The sequence below is a fragment of the Tachysurus fulvidraco genome, chromosome 1 (assembly GCF_022655615.1).
Source record: "Tachysurus fulvidraco isolate hzauxx_2018 chromosome 1, HZAU_PFXX_2.0, whole genome shotgun sequence".
Lineage (NCBI taxonomy): Eukaryota > Metazoa > Chordata > Actinopteri > Siluriformes > Bagridae > Tachysurus > Tachysurus fulvidraco.
The window spans coordinates 39,179,218-39,207,170 of record NC_062518.1 but is presented as its reverse complement, the minus strand read 5'-3'; the positions used below and the strand labels follow the sequence as shown (position 1 = coordinate 39,207,170).

Genomic DNA, 27,953 nt, shown 5'->3' with positions numbered 1-27,953 from the left:
GAATTGAAAGGTTCAGTAGACTTTTTGCTTTAAATGAATGGTTACAGTCATGGTATCAGGCTCAGAAACTACTATTATTATTCCGACCACCAAAGACAGATTCACAAATAACCTGCCTGATCTGTCTGGACTTCTTACTCTACCCTTAAACTCAAACGACCTAGATGTAATGACTAACAGCATAGACGCTATATTCACTAGCACATTAGACACTGTTGCCCCAGTCAGATTACAGAAGGTTAGAGATAAAACACTTGCACCATGGTATAATAGTCATACTTACACCCTCAAGAGGGAGACCCGTAACCTCGAACGGAAATGGAGAAAAACTAAATTAAAGGGTTTTGAGAATTGCGTATAAGGACAGTATGTCCAGCTATAGACAGGCTCTAAAAGCTGCTAGGGCTGAGCACCTGAGCAAACTCATAGAAAATAACCAGAACAATCCCAGGTTTTTATTTAGCACAGTGGCTAGTTTAACAATAAACCAGAAATCTGAACACACTATTCCATCAAGTTTCAATTGTGAGCACTTTGTGAGATTCTTCACTGATAAAATCGAAAGTATCAGGAATAAAATAGGTGATGCTCAACATATGAGAGCAACCAATGACACAATCTCACCTAAGGCTTTACACAGCTTTACAAGTACAGGACAGGAAGAGTTAGATAAACTTATTACTACAGCTAAATCAACAACATATTCACTAGACCCCATCCCAACTAAACTACCGAAAGAAGTGTTACAAAAAGCTGGTGAGCCTCTTCTTAATATCATTAACTCCTCGTTATCTTAACAAGCACCCGCCTCCGATCGCGGCCTGTGATTTCCACTACGCATTATGGCAAAGCTTGTGGGGAACCTGGCAGCCTAAGAAAATCCTCGCCGTCCCTGGGTGGGCTTGAACCACCAACCTTTTGGTTAACAGCCGAACGTGCTAACCGATTGCGCCACAAAAACCCGCCTTCTCCCCGTTGAAAGAAGATCGTCCGACCTGTTGTGCCGCAACTGAGCCGTGCGTTGCCGGAGACACGGTTTGCCGGCCGACAGGGAGCTGACAGGGAGGCGGGACAATACCAATTCTCGGGTTGGAAACGAAGATCAGTATGATAGCCACAGCAATCACGAAAATCTGCCAAAAATCACGAAAATCTGCCAAAAATGTCCATGAAATTCCACCATTTCAGGTTTCAATCTCTTTGACTTCTAAAAACTCTACACACAAGCTGGCCTGCCATAATCGCTACTTTATATTTGGTTCTTAGGGTTGGTGCAGACAAAATGGCTTAAGAAGAGGTGGTAAACACTCAGTGCAACAGAGACCGTCATGTGAAGCACGTGGTGATTTTAACGGGTGTCTTGGGAAAATGATGGGAGTTTTTTGCTCTTAGACTGCACCAGATCAAAGAAATCTCAGTCATCTGGGCAGTAGGTGCCCCACTTTTGTACAAGCGGGGGCCCCCTTTGACTTGCCCGGCTAGCTCAGTCGGTAGAGCATGAGACTCTTAATCTCAGGGTCGTGGGTTCGAGCCCCACGGTGGGCGACAGGTGCTTTTGCGGAAGCCGGGACGAGCCCAAAGCCCGTCTTTACCGCCTCAGGAGGAGAAAATAATAGCAACGTAAATAAATATGACAGAAAACCATAGATGGATAAAGTGCACTCTGCGGGTGAAAGTTTCCTCCAGAGATCCCTCAGCGTGGTTTTAATCGTCACTAATGACGATCCCTGAGCCTGGCATCAAAGGCTCTCTAAAGACGCCTTCGCATTTTGCAAGCTGGGCTGTGAGTTTAAGAGCATGTTGCTCTACACGGCAATCAGCAAAGCAAAAGGTGAGCCCCGCGTTAGGCGAGAGGTTTCCAGATCGCACCAGCCAACAAATTCTACATACAAGCTGGCCTGCCACAATCGCTTCTTTATATTTGGTTCTTAGGGTTGGCGCAGACAAAATGGCTTAAGAAGAGGTGGTAAAAAAAAAAGTGTCCTATACTCAGTGCAACAGAGAACGTCATGTGAAGGGTGTGGTGTTTTAACGGGTGTCTTGGGAAAATTATGGGTATGTTTTGCTCTTAGACTGCACCAGATCAAAGAATCTCAGGGTCGTGGGTTCAAGCCCCACGTTAGGCGAGAGATGCTTTTGCGGGAGCCGCGACGAGCCCAAAGGCCATCTTTACCGCCTCAGGAGGAGAAAATAATAGCAACATAAATAAATAAGACGGAAAACCATAGATGGATAAAGTGCACTCTGCGGGTGAAAGTTTCCTCCAGAGATCCCTCAGCGTGGTTTTAATCTTCATTAATGACGATCCCTGAGCCTGGCATCAAAGGCTCTCTGAAGACGCCTTCGCATTTTGCAAACTGGGCTGTGAGTTTAAGAGCATGTTGTCTGTACGGCAATCAGCAAAGCAACAGGTGAGCCCCGTGTTAGGCGAGAGGTTTCCTGGTCGCACCAGCCAACAAGCACCCGCCTTTGTTCGCGGCCTGTGATTTCCGCTATGCGTTATGGCAAAGCTTGTGGGGAACCTGGCAGCCTAAGAAAAGCCTCACCGTCCCTGGCTGGGCTTGAACCACCAACCTTTCAGTTAACAGCCGAACAGGCTAACCGATTGCGCCACAGAGACCCGCCTGCTCCTCTATAAACTATTGCAACGTAGCTATATTTTCTTTATTTTCTTGAGCCACTGCTATTTTGTGATTGTCTCAGTCATTGGACAGTAAATGATGCCCTTGTATTGGCCAGTTGATATCCTGTAACGTCCACACTTTCTGCAACTGTTAGCCTCCACTCGCTTAATGTACACATGTGGTTGATGTGGCACAGGTAGTTGGAAAGCTGAAGGTTGAGGAACACATCTTGGCTGGTGGACCATCAAAGAGTGTGGAGTGCTGCTGGGCTGGGGAGTGGTGGTGGCTGTGGGTCCATGGAGTACAAACAGTTGGTGTGGGGACCAGCTTTGGCTTGCTCCAATGTGCTTGGATAAGGAAGCAGCAATCTCTGCTTTGGTTTGTCTTTTTCAGGTAGGTTTGAGGGGTACGTGGAAGTTAGGCGACTCTTGAGTCTTGCTTGAAACACGATGAATAAAATATCCTTGAAAAGTCTGCATTGATGTCAGTATAATTCCAGCAGTGAATAAAGTGTTTAAGCTCAAAACACCTTATTATACAAGAAGATTACTCATTGAGTATTCCTCTTAGTAATTTGCATTGATATGAGACAAGACAGATAGATATCTCAGTGCTTGTAAGGGTGGAGAAGGACACGGAGGCTGTCAGGCAGAGGAGAGCGTGGCAGCTGGCGGAGCAGACAAGGGCGTGGCAGAGGACAGCATGGCAGCTGTCTGGACAGATGAAGGCGCAGCAGCTAGTGGGGCAGTTTAGCTGGAGTGGCAGATAAGGGCAACGCAGACGAGTGTGAAGCAACTAGAGGGGAAGAGGAAAGAATGGGAAGGGTAAATCAAGCAGCAATGGGAATTCTGGCTGCTGCTGTTACTCGGTCTTTCAGTGAGCTCATGGTAGAATCACCAATTGGTTCCTCCTCAAATCTTTCATCATCTTTGTCATCCACATTAACTTCCTTCAGAAAATGGGTACACCTTCTAAATTGGCTTTCCAGTCTATGCAAGAGAGTAGTCCCTGCCAAAAAGTTCCCCTAAAGAAAACAAATTCAGATTATTAAATTAATTATAGCAGACTTTCTATGTTTTTATTCACCAATGAGAGTCTTACCAGTGTACTTTGCAGGGGGATGGAAGCTGTTAATGTATTTCCAACCAAGCCAATCAGACTGTTTGTATTTAAACAGTGAACCACCTTCCTTGCATAAGTGAACCACCTTCCCAGTCCTGGTTCCACCTGCACAGGCCTTCCAGGAGATATAGTTGATGTTTCCTATTAAGAAGTACTGTAAGGGTTATAAAAATGGAGAATATAAGCAGGCATATGATAAAGTACATAGTACAAGGTATATAAATTGTGCTTAAGATAAAGAACACAAATGCCCAAAAGCAACAAACCTGAAATGAACCTTTGCAGGATGCAGTTGAAAGACTCAAGCAACATGAAGCCCCTAGCACACCTGTACCTGGTGGTAGTGGTGCCTGTCTCAATGTGGAGGGACACTCCTGGCACATCCTGGATGCATTTCACATGTCTCTTCTGAAGACACCAAATCTGCTCCATCCTCACAGTGTCAAGCAGAGGGACAACAATGAGGGCATTCAATCAGCCGGACTGTGGTCATACAAGCTGTCGTTGTATGCCAGTGATGTCCTGCTCTTAGACAACAATGCTAATTCTCATGTATGTTTATAACTCTGGATATGAAGTGAATTTGGATAAAACTGAGTTAATGGTCAATAGTTTAGGTATAGTTTATTTTGCGAATGGAAGACTTACTGCTGATTGGATGACACATTAAAATTTTTAATTTTAAAATAAGAAGAGTTATAAAAACTTTTAGCCGTTATATTGTGTTATTTAAAATAAGAAGAGTTATTAAAACTTTTAGCCTTTATATTGTGTGATTCTTTTTGTTATTTTTGATGTGGTGCAGGAGCTCCCAAACGCTCACTTTCCACTTTTGGCAGGCACTTATTTCCAGGGATTTTAGAACAGCGTCACAGATATTGCCTCATCGGGTAGGCGTGGCCTATTTGATAATCTGACTCTAACCCTAACCGTAGCCGTAGTTTTTGGTTGTTTATTTGTTTTCTAAAATAAATCTACCTGTATGACTGTTTTGTCCTTCGTAGTATGCTGTTTTGTTTTTTTAACAAAGGCGTTTTTCTAAGACCACCGGAAACACACCCACTTTACGTCGAGGTAACAAAACCCCTGGAATTTAGTGAATGCCTTCCAACTTTTAGTGTTATTCCAGTTAATTTATCTAAAAGCCTCACTCTTACAATATCAGTGCGACTAGTTTAACCCTACTTGCAGAAAGCTCTGCTATCTTAGCATGCTGTTTGTTTTCTGCCATGTCTCTCTTAAAACCTCCTGCAGAAATTTGACATTTTATTCCACAGTAAGGACAATACATGTTTATACAATCATAAACATCAAGAGTCATTTTTTACTGCCAGAGCCTGCTGTTCTTTCTGTAGATCTTGAGTGACAGATGTATCTACAGGCCCAAAGTGCACTTAGTTGGACACCTGAAGCAGAAAAGGTCTTTGAAAGATTTGACATTAGCCTTATGAACAACACCCATATTAGATATACTAGATGCAAACAAATTATTCACAGACAGTACAGTAGATGAAAAAAAAATGAAAGATATCAGTACTGTTGCAAAATCATGATGGAAAATAAGGACCAGAAGCCTGTTTTTTGGTTAAAATGGGTCCAGTGCCAGCTGAACTGTTTATGTATTTAAGTTCTTGTAGCAGCAGCTGAAAAGTAGTCAGTGCTTCTATTGATATTGTAGAATACAGTAAAATTACCCTAAAGTTCCACATTCAGTACCATTTCTTTTGAACTTCTGTAAATGGATTTCATAGAGTAAACACCAGGTGAAGGGAAAAGATGTTGCTTAGTGATTGTTGATATGTTCTCAGAGTGGGCGGAGGCCTTTCCAATTTCAAAACAAGATACTGTATGGTATATATTAAAACAAGTATGCAGAGTGCTGTTCCAAAAACCCTGTTGACAGAAAAAAAATTCCAAGATGGGGAGTTCCAGATCAAATTAGCAGTGATAGTTGTACCCCATCTTTCAACAACACACTACAAGGCGATTACTTAGGCACAGACCTTGAGACACCTTGCTAGCAAAGGAGCAGGAGAGAGAGAAAATGGCACACCTAAAACAAGTGCTGTGATGAGACTGGTTTACTATGGACAAATTCACTTCCCATAGTGTCCCATTAATGTACATGTGAACACTTACGTGTGGCAGAGCAAATGTGTCCATTTGAGATACTGTTTGGTAGACCTCCTAACACAGGCAAGCAATGCCAAGGCAGCTAACCAGGGAGTGTAAGGATGAAATGTTTTATAGTGCAATCCTTTCCTCTCTGTTGTTTGCAATCCATAAGGAGGTGAAAGATGCCCTCCAAGCACTTAAACAAAACTACCCGCATGACCTGAAACCTGGTGATTGGATAGTGAGGAAAGATATTAGGAGGAAAAATGGGAAGCAAGGAGGTCGTTGGGAACGTACCAAGTTCTGCTGATTACTTGCCAGGAGCCATGAGCTTCCTTACAGCATGGGGTCAGATAGTGAAGAATGTGGGATGGATGAACTATGTGCAAGATATCATTTAAAACGTGAAGTAGATCTCTCATTTAAAATAAGGCTTATGACTTGTGTGTACAAAACCACCAACATTTTGGAAACCATTTGAAGTGATTATGATCAAGTTAGGAGATTTGATATGGTCAAATGTATCTTATCATGTAATAAACATTGTGAAGTACTTTCCTGACTGGTAAAGAATGGTAATGGGACATGTGGAGTGATATGCTAGTAACTTATCCTCAGTTCTCCAACAGCCCTCAACATGACAAAGAGTCACAGAAGAGACTACAACTATATAGGAAAGGAAGGACGTTTGCTAAGTTTTGTGATTGTTATTGTCTACGTTCTGTACTGTTTAAAAGTATAATGACTAACACGCATACACTTTTAACATGCACTCATTTAGAACAGACACACATTTCACCAGATAAACCTTTTTGACACTATAACAAAGATATTCACAATTCAAAACACACTCATACTAGTACACACTTTAATCACAACATATACATACTCACATACATATTTTGAATTGTATTATCTGGGTAATTAATCACTTTGTTACATGATTTATAGATGTCTAAAAAGGTGATTCTAATTAAAAGAGAATTCAACCTAATTTGACACAATTTGGTTCAAAACCACAGACCAAAGAATATTGCTACAAGAGCCTACCATTCCTGACACACCAAAAGACTTGGTGTTGGTTAGTAGTTTGCAAAAGGGGGTAGCAGGTAGGTATGCAGAAATTGGAAAAAAAAATTAAACAGTCTGAATAATGGTCCAAAATGTTAAGAACATGTTTTTTTTTTTCAAGAAAACTGTATGCCTGTCAGACCATTACAGTAATTTTTCTCATTTTTGTTTTCCATTTATTCACATTTTTCTGATATATTACAAACATATATACTCTCATACACAGTCAATTTCATAATAATGTTTTCTTGTGATCATCCTGTGATGTTTTGTCAAATTCTGAAAGCAGGACTTCTAAAGCTCAGTGAAATCAGCCTCAGTAGTAGGACAGAATCCAGTGGGCAAATCCATTAAAATTGTGGGGGTCAAATACAGTCCAGAGGTTGGGCAATATGGCAAATAGTATAGTAAACACAGAACAGCAAATTCAGGATTACTACAACAGCGCAAAAGCAAACTGAAGAGACCATCTGCTGAGGAGGAAGTGCTAAGGGCTTTTACAGTGCCGAGGTACATAAAATGGGTGCCGACCCTATCAGGGAAACAACAGCACATGTTTGTCCACTGGAGAAAAATTGTTAGGTTATGAGGACATTAAGTACATTTTCACCACGTGATGGGGCTGTCTTACAATACATGAGAGCTTAAACCACACATTGTGAGGTTGAACTAGCAGATTTTGGGTGTTTATCATATAATATCGATCTTGGGATCCTGTCAGAGAATTTTTTTAAGCACACTGAAAAAGACAGTGAAAAGGAAAGGAAACGCCCAACGTGGGGCTCGAACCCACGACCCTGAGATTAAGAGTCTCATGCTCTACCGACTGAGCTAGCCGGGCGCCTACTCACTAGTAGGAATTCGCTGAGATGTTTCCGTTAATAATTTATGATCAACAGTTTTGTTTTTATGAGAGGGCTGTTTTGTACGGAAGCGTATTGCATTCACTTGAGGAAAAAAAATCTACTCTGTTTTTCTGAATTAACGACTTAATTATCTCAGAATTATGAGATAATGTTTCATACATAAAAAGTATTTTGCTCTGTTTTTCTGAATTAACGACTTAATTATCTCAAAATTCTGAGATAATTTTTCATGAATAAAAATTTTTTGCTCCGTTTTTCTGAATTAACGACTTAATAATCTCAAAAGTATGAGAATTTTTTCTTGAGATAAAATGTATTTGCTATGTTTTTTCTGAATTAACGAGTTAATTATCTCAGAATTATGAGATAATTAAGTCGTTAATTCAGAAAAACAGAGCAAATCCATATTATTCGTGAAAAATTATCTCATAATTCTGAGATAATTAAGTCGTTAATTCAGAAAAACAGAGCAAAAAATTTTTATTCATGAAAAATGATCTCATAATTCTGAATACAATACACTTCCGTAGGGGTTTTGCTTTGAGAACACTGTCTTGTCATAATGGCGTGTCGTCGGGGATATAGGACTGTTGAAAAATCTTATACTGAATAAATAAATAAATAAATAAATAAATAAATAAATAAATAAATAAATAAGGAATTTCTTGCCAAATATAAAGTACGTTAAAATGACCATACGAAATGCCCTTCAACAATCATGTGAACATTATCGAAATACTGTATTATGATTGTTTCTTTAAAGGGCAGCATGTCTTATTTATAAGGGCAATATTTCTTATTTATAAGGGCAGTATTTCTAAATGACAAAAAAAGCCTGTCAAAGGACCCCCCAAATACCAACCCGTTTACGTTCTTTACACCTGACACGCTCTATGATTTGTAAGATTATTTTGCAAAACCTAACTAAATATTTGATGCTAAAATGTCCCAAAGACTCTAGATGGCGCTCTTAGTTCGTGCAGTGGCGTATTTGTAACCGTAGCATTTTCTTCTGTGCCATTGTTTTAGGCCATTTAGCCATTTAAATCTTTATGCAGTCCACAATGACACCTTAGTGGGCATCATAATGTTATAATGTGAAGGTTGCACAGCTTGACTTGCCCTACCAGTGACTGTTCTGCTTGATCTTGATATACAAGTATGACACAATCTACAGACATGATGCAGAAAATTTCAGTTAATAATAATTGTTCATTGTCATTTAAATGTTCTTTTATTTTGCTTATGGAATACACATGTTGGTGTTTATATAATTATAGCAAAAGTAACTGAACCAAATATTGTACTTAAGAGATACGTATGACTAGATAAAAAGGTTGCAGTTAATTGCTTCACACTTCTTGACTGCACAGATTTCTTTTGTGCAGTATTTGTGTGTGGACTGTGGAAGGTATTTTGTTTAACCTCCTAAGACCCGAGCTTTGGTTTGGCCTTGCATTTTAGATGCAGTGATGTCCACATATGTGGACACCAGGTCATAGGAGGTTAATGCATGGTGTGAGTGTTTTTTGTGATTTCAAATCCCAGAGAAGCTGTTGGCCATGCTTGGGACACCACATAGCAATTGTTTTCTGTTGCAATTGAGACCCTTCTGGTGCTGTTATATGTGGATTCTGGATTCAGGGGCTCCATTGCTGATGGCCGACCCATGGAGCTGAGAACACAGTCTGCCTGAAATTAAACACCTACTGCAGGAGCTGAAAGACGAAATGAGGCACGTGAATTCCATCTAGCTTACAATATGCTCGCTTACAATATTTATTTTTATCGCCTTAATACTTAACAGGAAGCAGTGTAAATATACTGAATTCTCAGCTCTGTCTCCTAGAATGCCTATGTAAACAAACTCCTATTCAAGGGAGTTGTTGCATTGTTTAAACACAGTCTTAATGTGTCTGGGAGCAAATACATTCCCAACCTCCAGCCCCCTGCAATCTTTGTCAAACATTGGATCCAGATGCTGAGCGAACAGCCCAGCCAATAAGAAAACGGCTTCCAAGTCTGTAACGGTCTGGCTGCAAGACTGTCCAAAATCTTCTTGACTTGTAATAAGAATATCAGAATATCACAAATGTAATTATTTTGTGCCTCAGTGATGCCAATATGTGAACTTATTCACTTTGTACTTCATATAAATCACATATGACAATTTCATAATGTGATATCAGCAGAAAATATAATGAGCATGAGACATGTCAGCCTCATGCACATTCTATTTTCTGCTGATATCACATTATGAAATTGTCAATCAAGTTTCAAATGTGAAAACCAGTGTTTGATATGCTGTACATGTTCATTCCCCATTAACTTGCCTAGTGGGTCACACCTTGAGCTACTCAGCAAAGGGGAAAAGGAAAGGAAATGCTACATGTTTCTGACAATATGCTAAAATACTAGCCTTTTGTTTGTAATAACAAAATCTCACTCTGTTCACTTCTGTCTAGTTTGATAATGATATTCATTATGCTCTCTATGCACCTCTATGATTATTTGAATTATATCAGAGTGCTGCCAGATCTGTTTTATTCTTTTGATCAAATTTTGTTATATGATTGGTGGATTTACTTGCAACTGTATTATCATCTTTTATTTTTATTGCTCTCACTTAATATTGCATGCCTTGAATTCAGTTGCTGGACGTTTATCAATACCGACCCAATCCTTCTTGCTGATGTAATTTGTTAAAAATAATTGTTCTTTTTGTTTGAAAGGAAAGAGAATTTTACTGGCAAAGCTTGTGACTCAGGAGACCGGTTAGAGTTAAAGTGTTTTTTATTCTTGAGTACAAACATACACAGGCATCAACCCAGATAGACAGGCAACATGATCATACATCCTAATATACAAAACAGTAAAGATAATTATTAAACCTAATAACACTTCCTTGTTACAAAACTCCACAAGAAAAAAAAAAGCTAATACACACTACAAAGCTACATTTGCATGACACATTTGCTACATCAAAAATACAAAAGTCAACTGGATAAGACCTCCCAAGAGAATGACCTACAGTACAGTGCAACAGATAGTCACTTATCATAGTGTTGGTCAATAGAATCATATGCTTTAACTGCTGTTTCCATTTTGAAACCTCGATATTTAAGTAAAAATAGCCACATGTTGCAGGCTAGAATTTATTTTGTTGGAATTTATAAAAATTGTTTTAAAGTAAAACTTAAATGTGGTTTTAGTCCTTTCCTTTGACATTTTCTCTTTGTTTTGTTTTGTAGTGTCAACGTTCACAGTTCACAGACCCCTTTTTTCTTATAGCATGTATTAAAGTAATGGCTTTTGACTTACATTAGATATCAATGTAACACAGTAATATATGGCCCAACATAAAATGTGAGAATTTAAAGGCCGTATTTTAACTTGCACACAAGTTATTTTAAGGTTGGGTGAAAATATATGACACTAATTGTTACTTTGTAATATACATATTACACTGAAATGGAAAACGAAGCAAATTTCAGGGAGTCCAAATGAGGTTCACTTTTTTCCGTTTTGCAGATTTGGGTAATGGCTCACTTTGCTTGTCAGATCCAATGGCTCTCCTGAAAGCACAAAACAAATATTAATCACCAAGCTACTCAACTTAATAAATGCATAAGAGTCACATAAAGAATTGCAGTTATTTGACTTAAGTATTTAAATATTTATTGATTCCTGAATTATAGCTGCAATGCATACAAATTGAGATTATGTGAATGTACACTGCATATTTCATATGCCCTTACACACTCCTGCCTTATGGAAAATTTAGTTCTGGATACAAAGTCCAAACTATAGCAGTTATTTATTTACTATTAAAGGCCAGAGAACACAAATTTGCAGAGAAAATGTGTAAAAAGCAAACAAAATGCATGATGACTGTGCAAAGGATACGATTTATTTTTTTTTTTTTTTTGGCCATTACTACTGTGACAAACTGTAGTTTTAATCAGTAAATCAGTAAACTATGATTTACAAGAGATTTTTTTTTTTTTACAAGAGAGCAGCTAAATCACTATAATAGCTCTATCTATCTATCTGTCTGTCTGTCTCATGGGTTTGTTATTTTTATTTTTTAACTGTAAAAATGACTGCAAAATATGGATAGGAGGAGGTTTTGGTTAACTAAGATTTTAGTGATAGTGCTGGAACAGATTTACTTTGCAAATTACTGTCACGTTAGGCAATATTAACTAATTTACATTTTATTAATGCTATTAATCTAATGTCATATTATTTCCACAGTGTATACATACATTTTCAGAGCACTGCCAGTCGAATCCATTCTGCTTGAGGAATGCCCGAATAAATTAAACTCCATTCCGCGTTTTACTTACAGCATTGACCATGCTCCTGCTTCCTGAAATCCATGGGCGTCGGGACCATTATATGTGGGTGGGACAGGACACGCCCACTTTTTTATTTACTTTCGACGCCCATGCCCGTGGTGGTTGATTAGTGAACAGCAAACATCAATAGACTTTTGTTTATAAGAACTTTTGTTTATAAGAACTTTTTGTTTATAAGAAACTTATAAGAAAAATACACTTATATATTAAATTACATTAATGTAAATAAATATAATAAATTTTATGGGAAATATGTTGAACAACCGCCTGCGGCAGACAGCAAGCTTAGCAGGCGCTCTTTCCATTTACCTCAGCGCCTTAAACTGTTTAATACATTTTGCATTGTGTTTCAAGAGTTCTAATTTAAGATTCACTTTAAAATATTGCCTTTTCTTCAGAAAATAATTTCATTTAATAATTGCAGTATACATGTTAAAAGTACTGTTTGCTACTACATTAGTACTTTTTTAAGGTTTCTTGTGTTTTCATTTTTCATCCAGTATTGGGCATTTTTGTATTTCTTTGATGGAAACAAATAAATCTTAATAACTAAGCGAGTTGTATACATTCTTTAGTTTTAAAGCTAGAAAAGAACAGAGATATCGGATCGGTATCGTGGTATCGGTACATCCCTACTTTAAATGCACACAGTCATTAAAGCAAAATGTGGATATTACTAAGAAAGTCTGAATTTCATGCATGTATTTCAAAAATTCTACTTTTTACTCTGGATGTTGGCAATAATATAATTTGCAATGAAAATTGTTGTATCGAATTAGAAAGGAATGAAAAATAGAAGCAATTTCACTAGTGCTCTCAGACTGTTGGAATATATATTTACTAATAGTAAAGAATTAATTTATCCTTTCTCTGAATTTCACACACTGATGATAGAATTATTTGCTGGTTCTTTTTATCCTCTGCACTTTTACTTTCTGTTTCTTTTCACTGAGGGGAGTACAAAGTGAAATCCCCATATCAACCATTACTGGTCTTCTAGGGAAAGATGGGGATTTTCACTCTGAAATGAAAATACAATCTGTCATACAAATACAATGTTTGCTGTTGTACAGCAAACACTCTTTAACCTAAGACAATGACACCTTGATAGCCATTTTTTGTGAGATCCAGCCCTTCTTATTTAGACTCTGAGGTCTCCTTTCACCTCATCACCTTCTTGGCATAAATGGAATCTAGATGTATGTATATTGCTGAACATATTAAATGTTCTCTATTTAAACAACAGTTCATCATTAACATGAAATTTGAAATGTTTTTGTTTCTTCACACGTCATTTCTTCACACACAGGCTCCTAGTGAGGATGCCCTACTAACTGTGGAATGTGAGGCCGTGTTTTTATATATGTTGGATGCAGTGGACTGGCTATATAGCTTACAAATGTTGCAGTGACTTTCCAGAGACTGTAATTCTTGATCATGATATACATGTAAGATAAAATCTATGAACATGATGCAAAATATTTTAGTTAATAATAATATTGAGTATTATGTCATTTAACATTTCTTTGATCTTACATATCGAACACAGATTTTACTATACTTATATCATAATAGCACAAGTAATTGAATCAAATATTGTACTTAAAAGATACATGTGACAATGAGTTGACTCAACAAAATGGTTCATACTTCTTGACTGCACAGATTTCTTTTGTGTAGTATTTGTGTGTGCACTGTGAAATGTATTGTTTTTAAAGCTTGGTGTGAATATTGTTTGTGCAGGGCAGTGCCCATGACTGGACTCCATGATGCCAGGCAAAGTCAGCAGGCTCCTGCAGGCATGGGAGCTGTTCTGGCCCTGCTATCAGTGGATTCTGGCTGCTGTACTTAGCAGGAGTAGCGCAAGCTGCAGACCAGTTTGGAGGATGTGGTAACCTGAATATTAGACCAAACATTTTATGCAGTAACTGTCAAATGGGTAATCCACTTATACTCTTACCCTTTGCCAAACAAACATGATGTCTGTCTGTGTGCCTCTTTGAACCCTTAACTCTGTCTCCTGAAATGCTTATATAAAGTAGTAGTCTGGCTATGTGCTCTCGCACTTGGGATGGTGTAACTGAGTGAGCACTGGCAGATTGCAGAAGCTAAGAAGGAACAGAATGAGGATCATGTACATCAGGACCTGAGTAAGCAGGACCAGAGCTAGACCTAGCCCAAAGGCTAAAGTGTACAGTACAGCACATTTGATATTTTCACAATTATTATTGTAATAGCAGGTTGCTATAAGAATTATCTTTAATTAACAAAATAATACTGTTGCTCAGAATATCACAAATGTAATTGTTATGTGACTTTGTTATGTCAAATCATATTCAATTTTCACTTTCCACGGAAAATAAGATTTTTTTTTTGAATGGTCCTTGAACCCTTGGCTCAGCTCACTTTTTTGTGATAATTTACATAGATTCAGTCAACTGGCTTGGTTCTGAGGCTTTACAGGTTCTTTGTGAGGTCAACTGGCTGTTTTCACCTGGTAATACAGGGACTAACATACATGTTATTCCCATCATGTGCTTTGACATAGCCTAGTTGTTCCAGCTATAGTTGTCTGGTCATGTGTTTGTGATTGCCATTGGCGTTTCTGTAAGAATTACCTTTGGGGACAAACTAGGGATGTGTTATATTTGAGGCTGACAGGTCTTGTGCACATTGTATTTTCTGCTGATATCACTTTTATCAATGAAATTGACAGTCATAAACATGAGTTTCAAAGGTGAAAACCAATGTTGTCTGATATTCATGTTCGTTCTCAATTAACTTGCCGTGTGGCTCACACTATGAGCCTGGAGGACTGAAGCTAGAGGGACACAAAAGGGGAAGTCATTGTGGCTGACACTACAGAAAACATGGGGTGAGGGTTCATATGATCTGTCATGATCAGCACACCTGCCTCTCCTCCACACTCACAACGGAGAGAAACGTCTCCGGAATACTAAGCGCTTCCGGACTACATTTCCCACCGTACTACCAGCACTGCTCGACTGGTTCCACCATCTGTCAGGGTATGAGGCAAGTATACTACAAGACTCTTCTCTGTACTGGCACCAAGGTGGTGGAATGAACTTCCCATAGAGGTCCGGACAGCCGAGTCACTTGCTATTTTCAAGCGGCGGTTGAAGACCTATTTATTCAGGAAGCACTTCAACTAGCACTTCTTTCCTTATCCTTTGCATTTAAAAAAAAAAAAAAAAAAACCTTTGACACTTTTTCATTGTAACTTTGAACAAATGTTTTAAACTCATGGTATATTAAGTATGTAACCTAGTGAGCCAGCATTAATGTATTCAGTGTTAGAGATTTAAGCACTTATGTACGTCGCTCTGGATAAGGGCATCTGCCAAATGCTGTAAATGTAAATGTAAATGTACTCTGCTCAGCCTAATCGCAGCGCCATCTGTTCCCCATCAGCTGACACCCATAAATAAGGAAATGACCTTGACCTCATTGCGAAGTCTCGACTTGCTTCTGCAGTCATTCCGAGCGTTTTCTGTTTCTGATTCTGATTCTGATTCTGATTCTGTTACCTGTTTCTCTGATTCCTTGCTGCCTGCCCTGACCTTCTGCCTGTTCTTCGACTCCGATCTGCCTTTCTCTGATATTGTGTTTGCCCTGCTTGACCCTGCCTGTCCGTTCTGCCGAAATTAAAATAAATGCTGCAAATGGATCCATACGAGTCCGCCTCGTTACATGATCATTGCACACCTATGATCATATGAACTATATTGGAGTGCTGCCAGACCTAACCTGTACATTTTTAAAGTTTCTTCTTACTGACATCATTTGTTAATTTTACATTTTGATTTAAAGTAAAGAGAGGTTTACTCCAAAGCTTCACAGAGCTGAAACAAAGCTTATTGTCAAATGAGTTCACATTTTTAAGGCAGCTGTGAACTTTCATTTCTAAGTTGATCCATTTTAAGATATCGTACAGTGCACTAGATGCAACTCACCTGATTGCATTTACAGCACTTAAGTGCTTTGTAGACTAAAAAACATTCCCAGGCTAGGTTATAAAGGTGAAAACTAAACTTTGAACATTGTATGCTTAAATGTGTTTGGTGAATCAAATATTTGGATAAGTATTATTAAAATCTTAAACAAAAATATACAAGCTATATGCAAAATGTATGAGTGTTGAAAATCTTTTTCCTTCATCATTGGAGGGTGTCAGGAGAAGGGGATTAGAGAGATGTTATTTAGTGTTATTTATTCTTGAGTGTTAACATATACAGTCTTTCAGACAACATGGACATGCATTGTAATATACCAAGCAGTTTGCATGATACATGATAGCATGATACAAACAAAAGTAACCTGGATAATCTCCTTTGAACAGTAATAAGGATCTAAGAAATGAGAGAATGATCGATGCAACAGATTCTCACCAATCATAGAGAACAATATGCTTTAACTAGTGTTTCCATTAATTAGAGAATTAAAATTAAATCACAATCAAAATCATGATTAAAAAAGGTACATATGGAAGGCTAATAAATGCAATTATATATTGTTAACATTTTAGTGATTTCAATTTAAAGTACTGAAATGAGGTTTCAGTCTGTTCCTTGCAAGGTCAGACCATGCTAAACATTTTAGTTCCCTTTTTCTTATAACATGTATTAAAGCTCTTGTTTTAATACAGCATTCAAGCAACATTGGTTGCTTTAATTTATAACTTTTACAATAATATGTAGCCCAACATAAAATATGAAAATGTAAATGCTCTATTTTAACTTGCATACATCAAAAACATGTCATTAAAAGGTTAATTAAAAATACATGACACTAATTGTTATTTTATAGTATACATATTTTTATAAAATGCAGGATTTAAAAAATAAGCATCTTTCAGGAAGCACGAATGAGGTTCACTTTTTTTCCACTTCTCAGTTTGGGGTAATCGCTCACTCTCTTGGTCGGATCCAATGGCTCTCCTGAAACCAAAAAAAATTAACAAAACAAATATTAATGACCATGCTATTTTAACTAATAAATTCACAAGAATGACACAAAAAATGCAATAACTGGATATAAGTATTTAAATATTTATTGATTCCTGAATTATAGCTGTAATGCGTACAAAACTGCAGTCCATAGAATTACTTAATGAAATTCTTAATGAAATTAAGAGTTTTCAGTTGAGATTATGTGTACACTGCGTATTTCATATGCCTTTGCACTCCTGCCTTATGGAAACTTTAAGTCTGTATGCAAAGTAAAAACTATAGCAGTTATTTATTTACTATTAGCCAGCTAAAGTTACGGCCAGAGAACACATTTTTGCTCTTTTTGTGCAAATAACAAACAAAATACATGATGCATTGGACAATAAATGTTATTGTACTAGGTCATTACTACTGGAAAAACTATAGTAGTAATATGTTTTTACTCATATTAAACTATACTTTTTCTACAAGAGAGCTTTCAAATTCAAATATTCATATATATGCATCTAAATATAGCTACATTCATGAATATAGCTGATATTATGGTTAGAATTTTATAATTTACCTTGAAAAATAAGACTCATGTTCTCTGGTTTCTTGTTCAGTTGGCTGCATGCTTTCTGAAGCAAACAAGAGATTTTCTCTAAGGGGAATATTGAGATTTCTGTTTGTTTCCCAGCAGAAATTACATAGATGTAGATCTTATCCACATCATTTGTGTGATCAAATGAACCAGTTGCACTGATGATGCTCTTGGTCCCTGTTGTGTCCCTGGGAGTTTCTGAAATAGTACATTCTGGAATGTATAGATCACTTTTCTCCTTTTCTGAAATCGGAGATGAGCTCGCTTGGCTTGAGTCCTCGGTCTGCTCCACATCTGTTGCCTTTGTGGGGTAGCTCTGCAAATCATTCACAAATTTTTAGACTGACCAATATTTACCTGTGTGAACATTTTTTCATTCCCAGTGCACCTACTCACATGCTGAGATACCTGACATGGGGATAACATGAGAATAACCCAAGCTTATGATTGCAACAGAAACCATGAAGCTGTGAAGTAGCAATACTACCAACTTCACCACTTTGTCACCTTATTACAATTGTTGAAGTGTTAAATTCTTGAGAATTTTAAATTGTTATGGTAACTTCATTATTTGATTTTGATATCTATTTCTATTACTTAAAAGCATTTTGAAATATGTTAATAAATACATTCATAAAATATTAAATATTATTAATAAATATTAATAATATTAAATATTATTAATAAATATTCAACATTATTAATATTTAATTTTAAAAAATCTAAACAAGTTGCTGAACTATAAGACCCACATTTACCCACAAGTTGTTTTACTAAGATGTTCATTTAGTCATTCATCAAGGAAATCACATAGATTTTTGTTATTTGAAATTGGAAATAAACTGAAGGTTTAAGAATTTTTAAATAAATAAAAATTTTATACATTTTTACAAAGGAATAGATCCATGACAAGCATTTGTTCTGAATTTGATCTTAAATTTAGCATATGGTTTTGCACACACAAATTCTCCAGTGCTGGTTACTGTCAGTCCTCTAGTTACTTGCTGGCTTGTTTTTATACTCTGCACTTTTACTTTCTGTTTCAGAACTTTCTGAATGGAACCATGCCAAAAATGTTTTTCTGTTTTCTATACAAAACTTTCCATTTTGCCCTTTAAAATTGATTTTTTTTTTTTTTTACAGTATTAAAATAACACTATGTAGAGTGGACTCATATGATACCTTTAAATTTTTGAAATTACCTCTAGTTATGTTTTGTGGCAAGCTTTCAGGTCGCACCTTGGCAAGCTTGTGCTTTTCTTTTAGCCTAAACAATAGGACAATGAATACTAACGACAACTAGTTTTGTGAACATTTTTTCATTGCCAATGCACCCACAAGAATGTTGAGATACGTCTTATGGGGAGAATATGAAAATAACCGTAACAGGAAATGATGTGAGGTAACAATACACTGTGTCACCTCGTTATGGTTGTCACAGTGATTAATTTTTGAGTATTTTAAATTGTTTAGGTAATTTGATTCTGCTATCTATTGTTTTGCTTAAAAGCATTTTAAAATATTTTGATAAATTTCTTAAACATTATTTATATTTAATAAAAATGCAAAATTCAAATTGCTGAACTAAAAGACCTCATTTAACAGAATGTGTTTTTCTGAGAAGTTCATGTTGTCATTTAGCAATAATACTAAATGCTAATGCTAATGCTAAAGGTTGTCATTTGATCCATTTGACCATACCATTGATACATTTGATACAGATTTGATCTAAAACAGATCATATTCCTTCACAGAAACAATGCACACTCTTCAAAGTAAAAAGGGACACAAATAACTAAGTAAAGTCTGAAATTCATGCTTATATTTCAAAGATTCTACTTTTCATTTTGGATGTTGTCAGTGATATAATTTGCAGTAAAAAGTGCTTTATTGAATTAAAAAATAATGAAAAATAGAAGCAATTTCACATGTGGTCTCAGGTTATTGGAATATATATTTACTTATAGTAAAGTATAATTTTATCCTTTCTCTGAATTTTAAGAACTTACCTCTGAAAAGAAATAACTAATAAATCCTCCCATGCTGGTCACTGTCAGTTCTTGTGTGCAGTTAGTTGCAGGTTGAAACCTCACACTGATGATAAAATTCTTTGCTGGCTTGTTTTTATGTTCTGCATTTTTACTTTCTGTTTGTTTCCTTTCACAGAAGCCAATGATTTTTCTTTTACAAAGCAGTGGAATCCCTTTCCACTGCTTATCTCTTTCTACCAATCCTGAGGCATCCAAGGGAGTTTTTCCTCCTCACAGTTACATGAGTCACCTCATACTTGCTCATTGGTGATAAATACAAACACATTTGAATATATATAATATTAATCTTGAATTTTGTATTATATTAATTATATTATATTATTCTTTATAATAACCTTTTGTTCTATGTTTATGTTCTGTAAAGCTGCTTTGAGACAATGTCAATTGTAAAAAGAGCTATAGAAATAAACTTGAATTGAACTGAAATGTCATTTGTGTGACTTTAAGAAAAAATCCCCATGTGCCATTGTTGGACTTCTAGGAAATTCTGGGGATTTTTTCTCTCTGAGCTGAAAATGTAAATGTGAGGAGTTTTTAACAGGGAATATTGATGTACAGGTTAACACCTGTTGCTCAAGCCACCATAAACACCTGGGTTTAAGTAAATCCCCATATGGACCATTTCTAGTCTTTTATGGAATGCACACACAGACACACACAAACAGACATAAACAAGCTCTGTAAGTAATGGTGCATTTTATGTAATTAGATACTGGTAGAAATTGAACCCTGTAGTTCCATTTTAATGAAGATATGTATTGTGTGTTTATGTATCGGTGGAGTTTTGAATGTTACCTACAGGTATGATATATTTCAGAACTACAGACACTAGTGCTTGTTTTTCAGTGTGCCACAGTTCAGCCTCTGTTAAGGCCACACAAGGCTTCTTTATATGTGTGTTGATACAGCATGAGTAACTGCTCTGCTAAGTGTCTGCTCAGACCAACATAGAGCTTTGAGGATATATTGATGTGCACATTAGGACTTGTCTGTCCACCATAAACACGCGCACACACGCGAGGTTACGCAAGGTTACGCGCACACACGCAAGCAGAAAAGAGCGAGAGCGTGAACAAGCAATTCATGTAATGTAGCTTTTTCAGAGATTTTTATTTCGGTATAAAAAGTATCCAAACTAACTATGTGTCCATGTCTCCTTTTGGTCTTCTTGGCAAAAAAATACATATATAGTATTGATATGAATATAATACACACACACTCACACATTCACACACACACACACACACACATATATATATATATATATATATATATATATATATATATATATATATATATATACATATATATATATATATACATATATATATATATATATACACACACAGTTCGCCACAGCCTCTCTGTTTAGGCCACAGGTGTCAAACTCAAGGCCCGCAGGCCAAACACTTAATTCCTGAACCAAGTTGTACCCAGTGTGGGTGTCTGTGTGTTCATTTGTGTGTATTAGGGCAGTTGGCACTTTACTCTGAGTGTGTTTTACTGCCCTATGAACCAACATGAGCAGCAGTTTCGAACGGATGTGGTGGCTGGTGTCATGTGTTTTGGCGCACGTTATCCTTCACCCTCCCTGGTCTCTGGTCTCCTTGCAGTCAAACTCTCTTATCTCACCAGTAACATGACTGACTTATCTTTTTGTTTCCTTGTTTTATAGTTATAGACCATTTGCATACCATATCCCTAACTCTTGTTCAAGAAGGTTTAAATTATTGGCCTGCATCAAGCAAAGAAGATAACAGAAATGATTGCTGAAACTGTCAAGTAACTAAAGAGATCGCATTTTTAAAACATGGAAGGATAGACATGAACCATCAACTTCTCGGATAAAAAAATGTGTTTGGAAAAAAATCTTAAATAGTCGTGAAGTTAGAGATCACACAATTTGTGTGTGTGTGAACTTCCTTCCCTGTTTGTATCAAATAACTTTGACCAATGTTTTAGGTTCATGGTATCTTAAGTATGTGACCTAGTGAATCAGAGTTAATTAAGAGACTTGAGCACTTTTGTATGACGCTCTGGGAAAGGGCGTCTGCCAAATGCTGAAAATGCAAATACGTTCCTTGACCAACCTGTTAGGTTAGATTGTTAGTAGATTGATGTTTTTATTGTCTATTAGAAGTTTGGTGGTTTCTATTCAGAGCCAGAATAGAAACAGCTGCGTCCCTGGGTGGGCTCGAACCACCAACCTTTCGGTTAACAGCCGAACGCGCTAACCGATTGCGCCACAGAGACTTGCGTTGATGTCCGAAAAGCGTCACTGGTCACTCTTCAACTTGTACCAGCGTATTGCTCCGTGGAAAATGCATAAATTAACTCATGCCGGATCTGATGATGATCTAAGGAAGAAGGCAAATAACACTTAATCTGACTGCGTTTGTCTGTCCTGTGACACAGCACGGTGCAGTGTCTTCATTCCCTTTTCCCTATCACTTTTTAAATTAGACTGCTGGCTGTTGGGTTAAAAAGATTTATATTCCTGTTGTGGTAATTGTTATGCTTTTCTTTTTTTTGAAGGTAATCATAGTGGTGGGGATACATGTTGAGCCAATATCAGATACCAGTGTGAACAGTTTGGTGTTTCGAACTGACCCGCATGCGCAAACGAACAATAACAATGACGTCACACGCAGCACGCCGTTGCGCTAAAAAGTTGGCGAGGTTATGGAGGAAGTATTGTATCATCTGGTGCAAGCAAACATATCATGTAATGCTATAATGTGATGTTGCGCCGGCGCAAACCTTTTTTTTGGCAAAAGTCTGACCTGGTCGCTTGTTCCCAAACTTTTACCTGCAGTGTGAACGGGGCCTATTAGGGCCGTTAGCACATACCTCTGAGTGTATTTCGCTGCCCTATGAACCAGCATGAGCTGAAGCTCGAAAAGATGTATAGTAAAATACCCCCGTACACGTACAAAATGGAAACGGCTTTGCCCCTGGGTGTACTCGAAAAACCAGTATGAAAACAGTTCCGTCCCTGGGTGGGCTCGAACCACCAACCTTTCGGTTAACAGCCGAACGCGCTAACCGATTGCGCCACAGAGACTTGCGTACCTGTCCAGAAAGCGTCCAAGTCACTGGTCATTCTTCAGCTTGTGCCAGTACATGCTCATGGAACTTACAAATTAACTCATACCGGATCTGATGATCTATGGAAGAAGGCAATTAACGCTTACATCTGACTGCGTTTAACTTTCCTGAGACACGGCGCTGTAGCTTTCACCCTTCCAAGGAGACCTGTTGGGTAAAAATGATCAAACCTATATATAGTTTTAGATCTTTTCACTGCCTTTTTTATATTTGAAAATTAAAATCTCTATTTTTCAGTTCACAAATCATGATTATTTCAGTTTTAATACTTTACCAATGGGACTGCAGATACAGATGCTTAAGAAGGTTTTGTTGAAGAGCTTAGTGCAACCTTGTCTCTGTGGCGCAATCGGTTAGCGCGTTCGGCTGTTAACCGAAAGGTTGGTGGTTCGAGCCCACCCAGGGACGAGTAACTGTTTTGTCTATGTTTAAATTTGTTGTTCATACAACACAAACGTTTTTGGTTTATCCTTAAAGGCTATTAAAATTGAAGCCTTTTTACATTAGACCTAGAACTTTTGAAGACCAAATAATTTGTGTTGATGGTCAAGTGACTTTGAATTTGGCAAAACATTCATTTATTAAGCATCCATGTTCCAGGGCTCTCATGTTTTTTTTCATTGATTGTTCACTCTTTTTTCACTGTTGCGTTAAACCTTGTGTGCAACCTTGTCTCTGTGGCGCAATCGGTTAGCGCGTTCGGCTGTTAACCGAAAGGTTGGTGGTTCGAGCCCACCCAGGGACGAGTGGCTGTTTTGTCTATGTCCTTTATTGTCCTAAATGTTTCAATTTTTGGTTTATAGATCATAGAGAATATATGGCTTATAGAACGTAAATGGATGTTTATTGAGAGGTCTTTTGAACAAACCTTAAGTTTATCCGTAAATGCTATCAAAATAAAAGCCTTTTTACATTAGACCTAGAACGTTCAATGACCAAAGAATTACGCCCGAAAGACAAACTATAATGTGTTGATGGTCAACAAATTTTTTGAATTTGGCAAGACATTAATTTATTAATCATCCATGTTCCATATATAGATTGTTTCTTTACAGACAACAATACACCCTCTGAGGCATACTCTGAAGACAAAGAAAAAACAAAACACATCTCAAAACACCCATATTACAATTTTTATGGTGACGTGTATGATATCTGTATATGATTTTTAATATTGCCAACAGACTTGTTTGCCAAGCCCGGCTAGCTCAGTCGGTAGAGCATGAGACTCTTAATCTCAGGGTCGTGGGTTCGAGCCCCACGTTGGGCGCTAAAAATTTTTATTCATACACTTTATTTTCTTCAACATGACCAGCGTGTGTTCATACAATATGATAAATACTTTACCTATAAGCATGGGCGTAAATCCCGGGGGATCCCCCCCCCCCCCCCCAAAAAAAAATATTTAAAAAATATCGCACTCTCTATTGTGAAAAATATATGTATGTATACCTAAATAATTGTGTAAGTAGAAAAAAAACTAACGCAAAAATGCATTTAGAAACAGTTGAGTCCCCCTCCCCTTCCTCACAATGGTTTGACCCACTGCCTGTTTTCCCAGGTCATCTCACCTACTCTGTACACAGGAGTCAGGTGTGTGGCTGCGGCTCAGTTAACTCCATTAAGTCGGGGATTTTATGCACTTTAAATAAAGTGATTCTTTTTAATGTAGTTGATGCAGACTCATTCATAATTTAGTTGCGCCAAAAATGCTGATTGTAATGCGGATGTAATTTTCCATGAATCTGCTATATTAGCGATTACAATATTAGTTAGCTTGTTTACTTGCTTGTTTACACACTGCACTGTAACTAACACGCCAAAGCCGTTTCCCATGCATTGTTTTATTTGGGACGACTTGGCATAATGTTAACTTAACATTTAACGGCTACAATTAGCATATTGTTTAGCATATTTACTAAATGAGCACCGTGCTGCGTCCGAACTGACCTCACTCATACCCATAATGACGCGTCTCCATGCTACAATAATAATCTTTATAAGTACAATTAGAGTATTATTTGTGTCCCCCTTCAAAAATTGCTCATGAGAAATTTTATATGTATTGTCCCCCCTACTGTTAAATGAAATTTACGCCCATGCCTATAAGCTCATTTTGAAGATCTGTCGCACTTTAAAAAGGAATCAGTTTTATACCGGATGTTCCTCAGCTCATGGCTCTTAGAAAAAAAAGCTCTTAGCTTTTTTGGTAATGAAGCCTGGGCGTGTATGAAGCTTATTTTTGCTTTATTATATATGGCTTGAAAATTTTTAATTTTCAGTATTATTTGCAATATAGCCCCACCACATGGTGAAATGTCCACAATGCATCTCTTTTAGCAAAATGTTTCTTCCGTGAGGTTAATCACATGACCAAATGGCTCAGTGTTTGTGGCGTTGTAGAAACAGGATATTAATACATGGTATTGTTTAATAATATGTATACTGAACTGGGTATTTTAACATCTGTCCACTATATATTTATTATATATATATATATATATATATATATATATATATATATATATATATATATATATATATATATATATATATATATATATATATATATAGGGTGCCCTTGTCTTACCCTGGTTGTTGTTGTTTTAGTATATTAGATCAAGTTTTTTTTTTTTAGATCAAGATCAAGTGTTGTATAATGCCTTTATAGGAATAACATGCCAGGAAGTCATATTTTAACCCTTTTTAGAGTTATAACTGTAAAAAACTTATGTCAACTTACAAAACTTTGTTAATACTGCTTAGCAAAATGAATTAAAATTCCTCTTTTAATGCCATGGCCCCACCTGCTGTACCAACATGTTATTTAAACCTGGAAGGATCGTTATGAACATCATCTTTGAGGAAAAATGTGATTGGAGATCACACATATGTAGGAGCATTTACACACACAATGCAGGGCTCTTAAGTTTTGAAGACAGGCAAGCGTGACATCTCCAACCTCCAACCTCTGTGTGTGTGTGTGTGTGTGTGTGTGTGTGTGTGTGTGTGTGTGTGTGTGTGAGAGAGAGAGAGAGAGAGAGAGAGAGAGAGAGAGAGAGAGAGAGAGAGAGAGAGAGAGAGAGAGAGAGAGAGAGATTATGACTGGTGGTGTTTATTGTAAGTGTTTGTTGCCTTTTTGGACTCCTTTATCATTTGTAATGTTGCTCCCGTATAAAACAGTTCGGCTCAAGCCCAGACATTTTTAGGGTCATGATTGAAGACAATGTCCCGTCCCGAGAGAAGCTGTTTCGTGTTGAGGTTTTGTTCAAACCAACCATCGAAAATACCCTCTCTAATGAATTTTTTTTTTTTCATTGGTTGTTGCGTAAAATGTTACACAGATGTTTTCTGATTGGCTAACGTGTAGCCTTTTTTTTTTGATTGGCTGATAAGTGTCAGGCTCGACTAAGCGGTGCGGACTGAGACATTTTGGGCGCTGCGGCATATTCAATATATATGATAAATAGTCAAAAAGTGAAATACGATGTGTGGCGGGAGAGCGTGAGAAAAGACACTTGACAGCCCTGCACAATGTGAAGCGAACTCTTCATGGGAATCGGACTAAACAACAGTTCTAAGATGGCTGTCAAGATTCAATCTTCTCAAATTATAAAAGAGCGGTTTTAGGAAGGATAATTAAAGGATATCCCCGTCCCTGGGTGGGCTCGAACCACCAACCTTTCGGTTAACAGCCGAACGCGCTAACCGATTGCGCCACAGAGACGAAGCTGTTGCGGTTTTCTCAAATGTTTCAGATATTCCTCAGCTCAAAGCTCTTAAAAATGAATGAAGCTTATTTTTGTTTTATTATATATGACTTGAAACGTTTAAGTTGTAGTATTATTTGCGATATAGCCCCAGCATATGGTTTAATGTCCACATTGCATCTCTATTCACATAATGTTTCTTCCGTTAGGTTAATCACATGACCAAATGGCTCAGTGTTTGTAATGTTGTAGAAACAGGATATTAAGGATACACATTATAAATGATCAGGGTTTTTATTGATTTGAGGAGTCATCCGAACCATTCAATTGTGTTGTGGTTGTCGGTGAAACTGAACTGAAACATTTGAGAGACCCTCAATAGCTTCGTCTCTGTGGCGCAATCGGTTAGCGCGTTCGGCTGTTAACCGAAAGGTTGGTGGTTCGAGCCCACCCAGGGACGGGGGAAGTCTTTATTATCTTTTTTCAGTCACATTTTCTTATTTTTTTCTTGGCCCAAATCTTTGCTTTGATTACAGACGATGAAGATGATGTTCATAACGATCCTTCCAGTTTTAAATAAAATGTTGGTACAGCAGGTGGGGCCATGGCATTAAAAGAGGTAAACAGCTTGGTTCCTGTTGTTCATTTTGCTAAGCAGTATTAACAAACTTTTGTAAGTTGACATAACAGTTTTTTTTACAGTTATATCTCTAAAAAGGGTTAAAATATGACTTCCTGGCATGTTATTCCTGTAAAGGCATTATACAACACTTAACTTGATCTAATATACTAAAACAACAACAACCAGGGTAAGACAAGGGCACCCTATATGTATGTATGTATGTATGTATATATATATATATATATATATATATATATATATATATATATATATATATATATATACATACATACATACATACATATAGGGTGCCCTTGTCTTACCCTGTCATCTATATCTGTCCACTCTATATATATATATATATATGTTAAAATACCCAATTCAGTATACATATTATTAAACAATACCATGTATAAGCAAACAGATGTATGTTTGTACACTGATTTTCATCTTCCGTTATTACTACCAGATTTAGCATGTTCCATTCATATTCTGGGCTTCCTGCTTGCCTGTGTATTGCATGCATCCTCAATATAGTTTATGCTAAATGTTTTAATATCATTGTTTTAATACAATAAACCACAATGTATTTTTTTTTAAACGTAAAATTGTCTTTCCACTCTGGATACTGTACCATTTTTCACTTGCTCAGAGTCATAATAAACCATAACCATAAGTTGGGCATTACGAACTGGAGAGATCCGGCCCAATATTTAGCCGAAAAACTACACACAAAGGTAACAGATGTTA

General features: G+C 37.1%; 2 long non-coding RNA genes and 11 other non-coding genes across 13 annotated transcripts; 5 read left to right on the top strand and 8 right to left on the bottom strand.

The window, feature by feature from the left end:
• Nucleotides 1-887: 887 nt before the first annotated feature.
• Nucleotides 888-961, bottom strand: trnan-guu. The gene has a single exon. It is a non-coding gene; the product is annotated as a tRNA-Asn (tRNA).
• A 511-nt stretch (nucleotides 962-1,472) lies between these two features.
• Nucleotides 1,473-1,545, top strand: trnak-cuu. The gene has a single exon. It is a non-coding gene; the product is annotated as a tRNA-Lys (tRNA).
• A 1,001-nt stretch (nucleotides 1,546-2,546) lies between these two features.
• Nucleotides 2,547-2,620, bottom strand: trnan-guu. Its single transcript has one exon. It is a non-coding gene; the product is annotated as a tRNA-Asn (tRNA).
• Nucleotides 2,621-7,700: 5,080 nt separating this feature from the next.
• trnak-cuu lies at nucleotides 7,701-7,773 on the bottom strand. The gene has a single exon. It is a non-coding gene; the product is annotated as a tRNA-Lys (tRNA).
• Nucleotides 7,774-10,573: 2,800 nt separating this feature from the next.
• On the bottom strand, nucleotides 10,574-12,549 carry LOC113663121. The gene is made up of 2 exons (XR_003445423.2): nucleotides 12,067-12,549; nucleotides 10,574-11,373 (listed from the first exon to the last, which is right to left on the bottom strand). It is a non-coding gene; the product is annotated as an uncharacterized LOC113663121 (long non-coding RNA).
• Nucleotides 12,550-21,111: 8,562 nt separating this feature from the next.
• Nucleotides 21,112-23,250, bottom strand: LOC125145762. Its single transcript, XR_007144199.1, has 3 exons — nucleotides 23,146-23,250; nucleotides 22,836-23,018; nucleotides 21,112-22,120 (listed from the first exon to the last, which is right to left on the bottom strand). It is a non-coding gene; the product is annotated as an uncharacterized LOC125145762 (long non-coding RNA).
• trnan-guu lies at nucleotides 21,943-22,016 on the bottom strand. Its single transcript has one exon. It is a non-coding gene; the product is annotated as a tRNA-Asn (tRNA).
• Nucleotides 22,754-22,827, bottom strand: trnan-guu. Its single transcript has one exon. It is a non-coding gene; the product is annotated as a tRNA-Asn (tRNA).
• On the top strand, nucleotides 23,206-23,279 carry trnan-guu. The gene has a single exon. It is a non-coding gene; the product is annotated as a tRNA-Asn (tRNA).
• A 263-nt stretch (nucleotides 23,280-23,542) lies between these two features.
• On the top strand, nucleotides 23,543-23,616 carry trnan-guu. Its single transcript has one exon. It is a non-coding gene; the product is annotated as a tRNA-Asn (tRNA).
• Nucleotides 23,617-24,068: 452 nt separating this feature from the next.
• Nucleotides 24,069-24,141, top strand: trnak-cuu. Its single transcript has one exon. It is a non-coding gene; the product is annotated as a tRNA-Lys (tRNA).
• Nucleotides 24,142-26,524: 2,383 nt separating this feature from the next.
• Nucleotides 26,525-26,598, bottom strand: trnan-guu. The gene has a single exon. It is a non-coding gene; the product is annotated as a tRNA-Asn (tRNA).
• A 369-nt stretch (nucleotides 26,599-26,967) lies between these two features.
• Nucleotides 26,968-27,041, top strand: trnan-guu. The gene has a single exon. It is a non-coding gene; the product is annotated as a tRNA-Asn (tRNA).
• The last annotated feature ends 912 nt before the right edge of the window (nucleotides 27,042-27,953 follow it).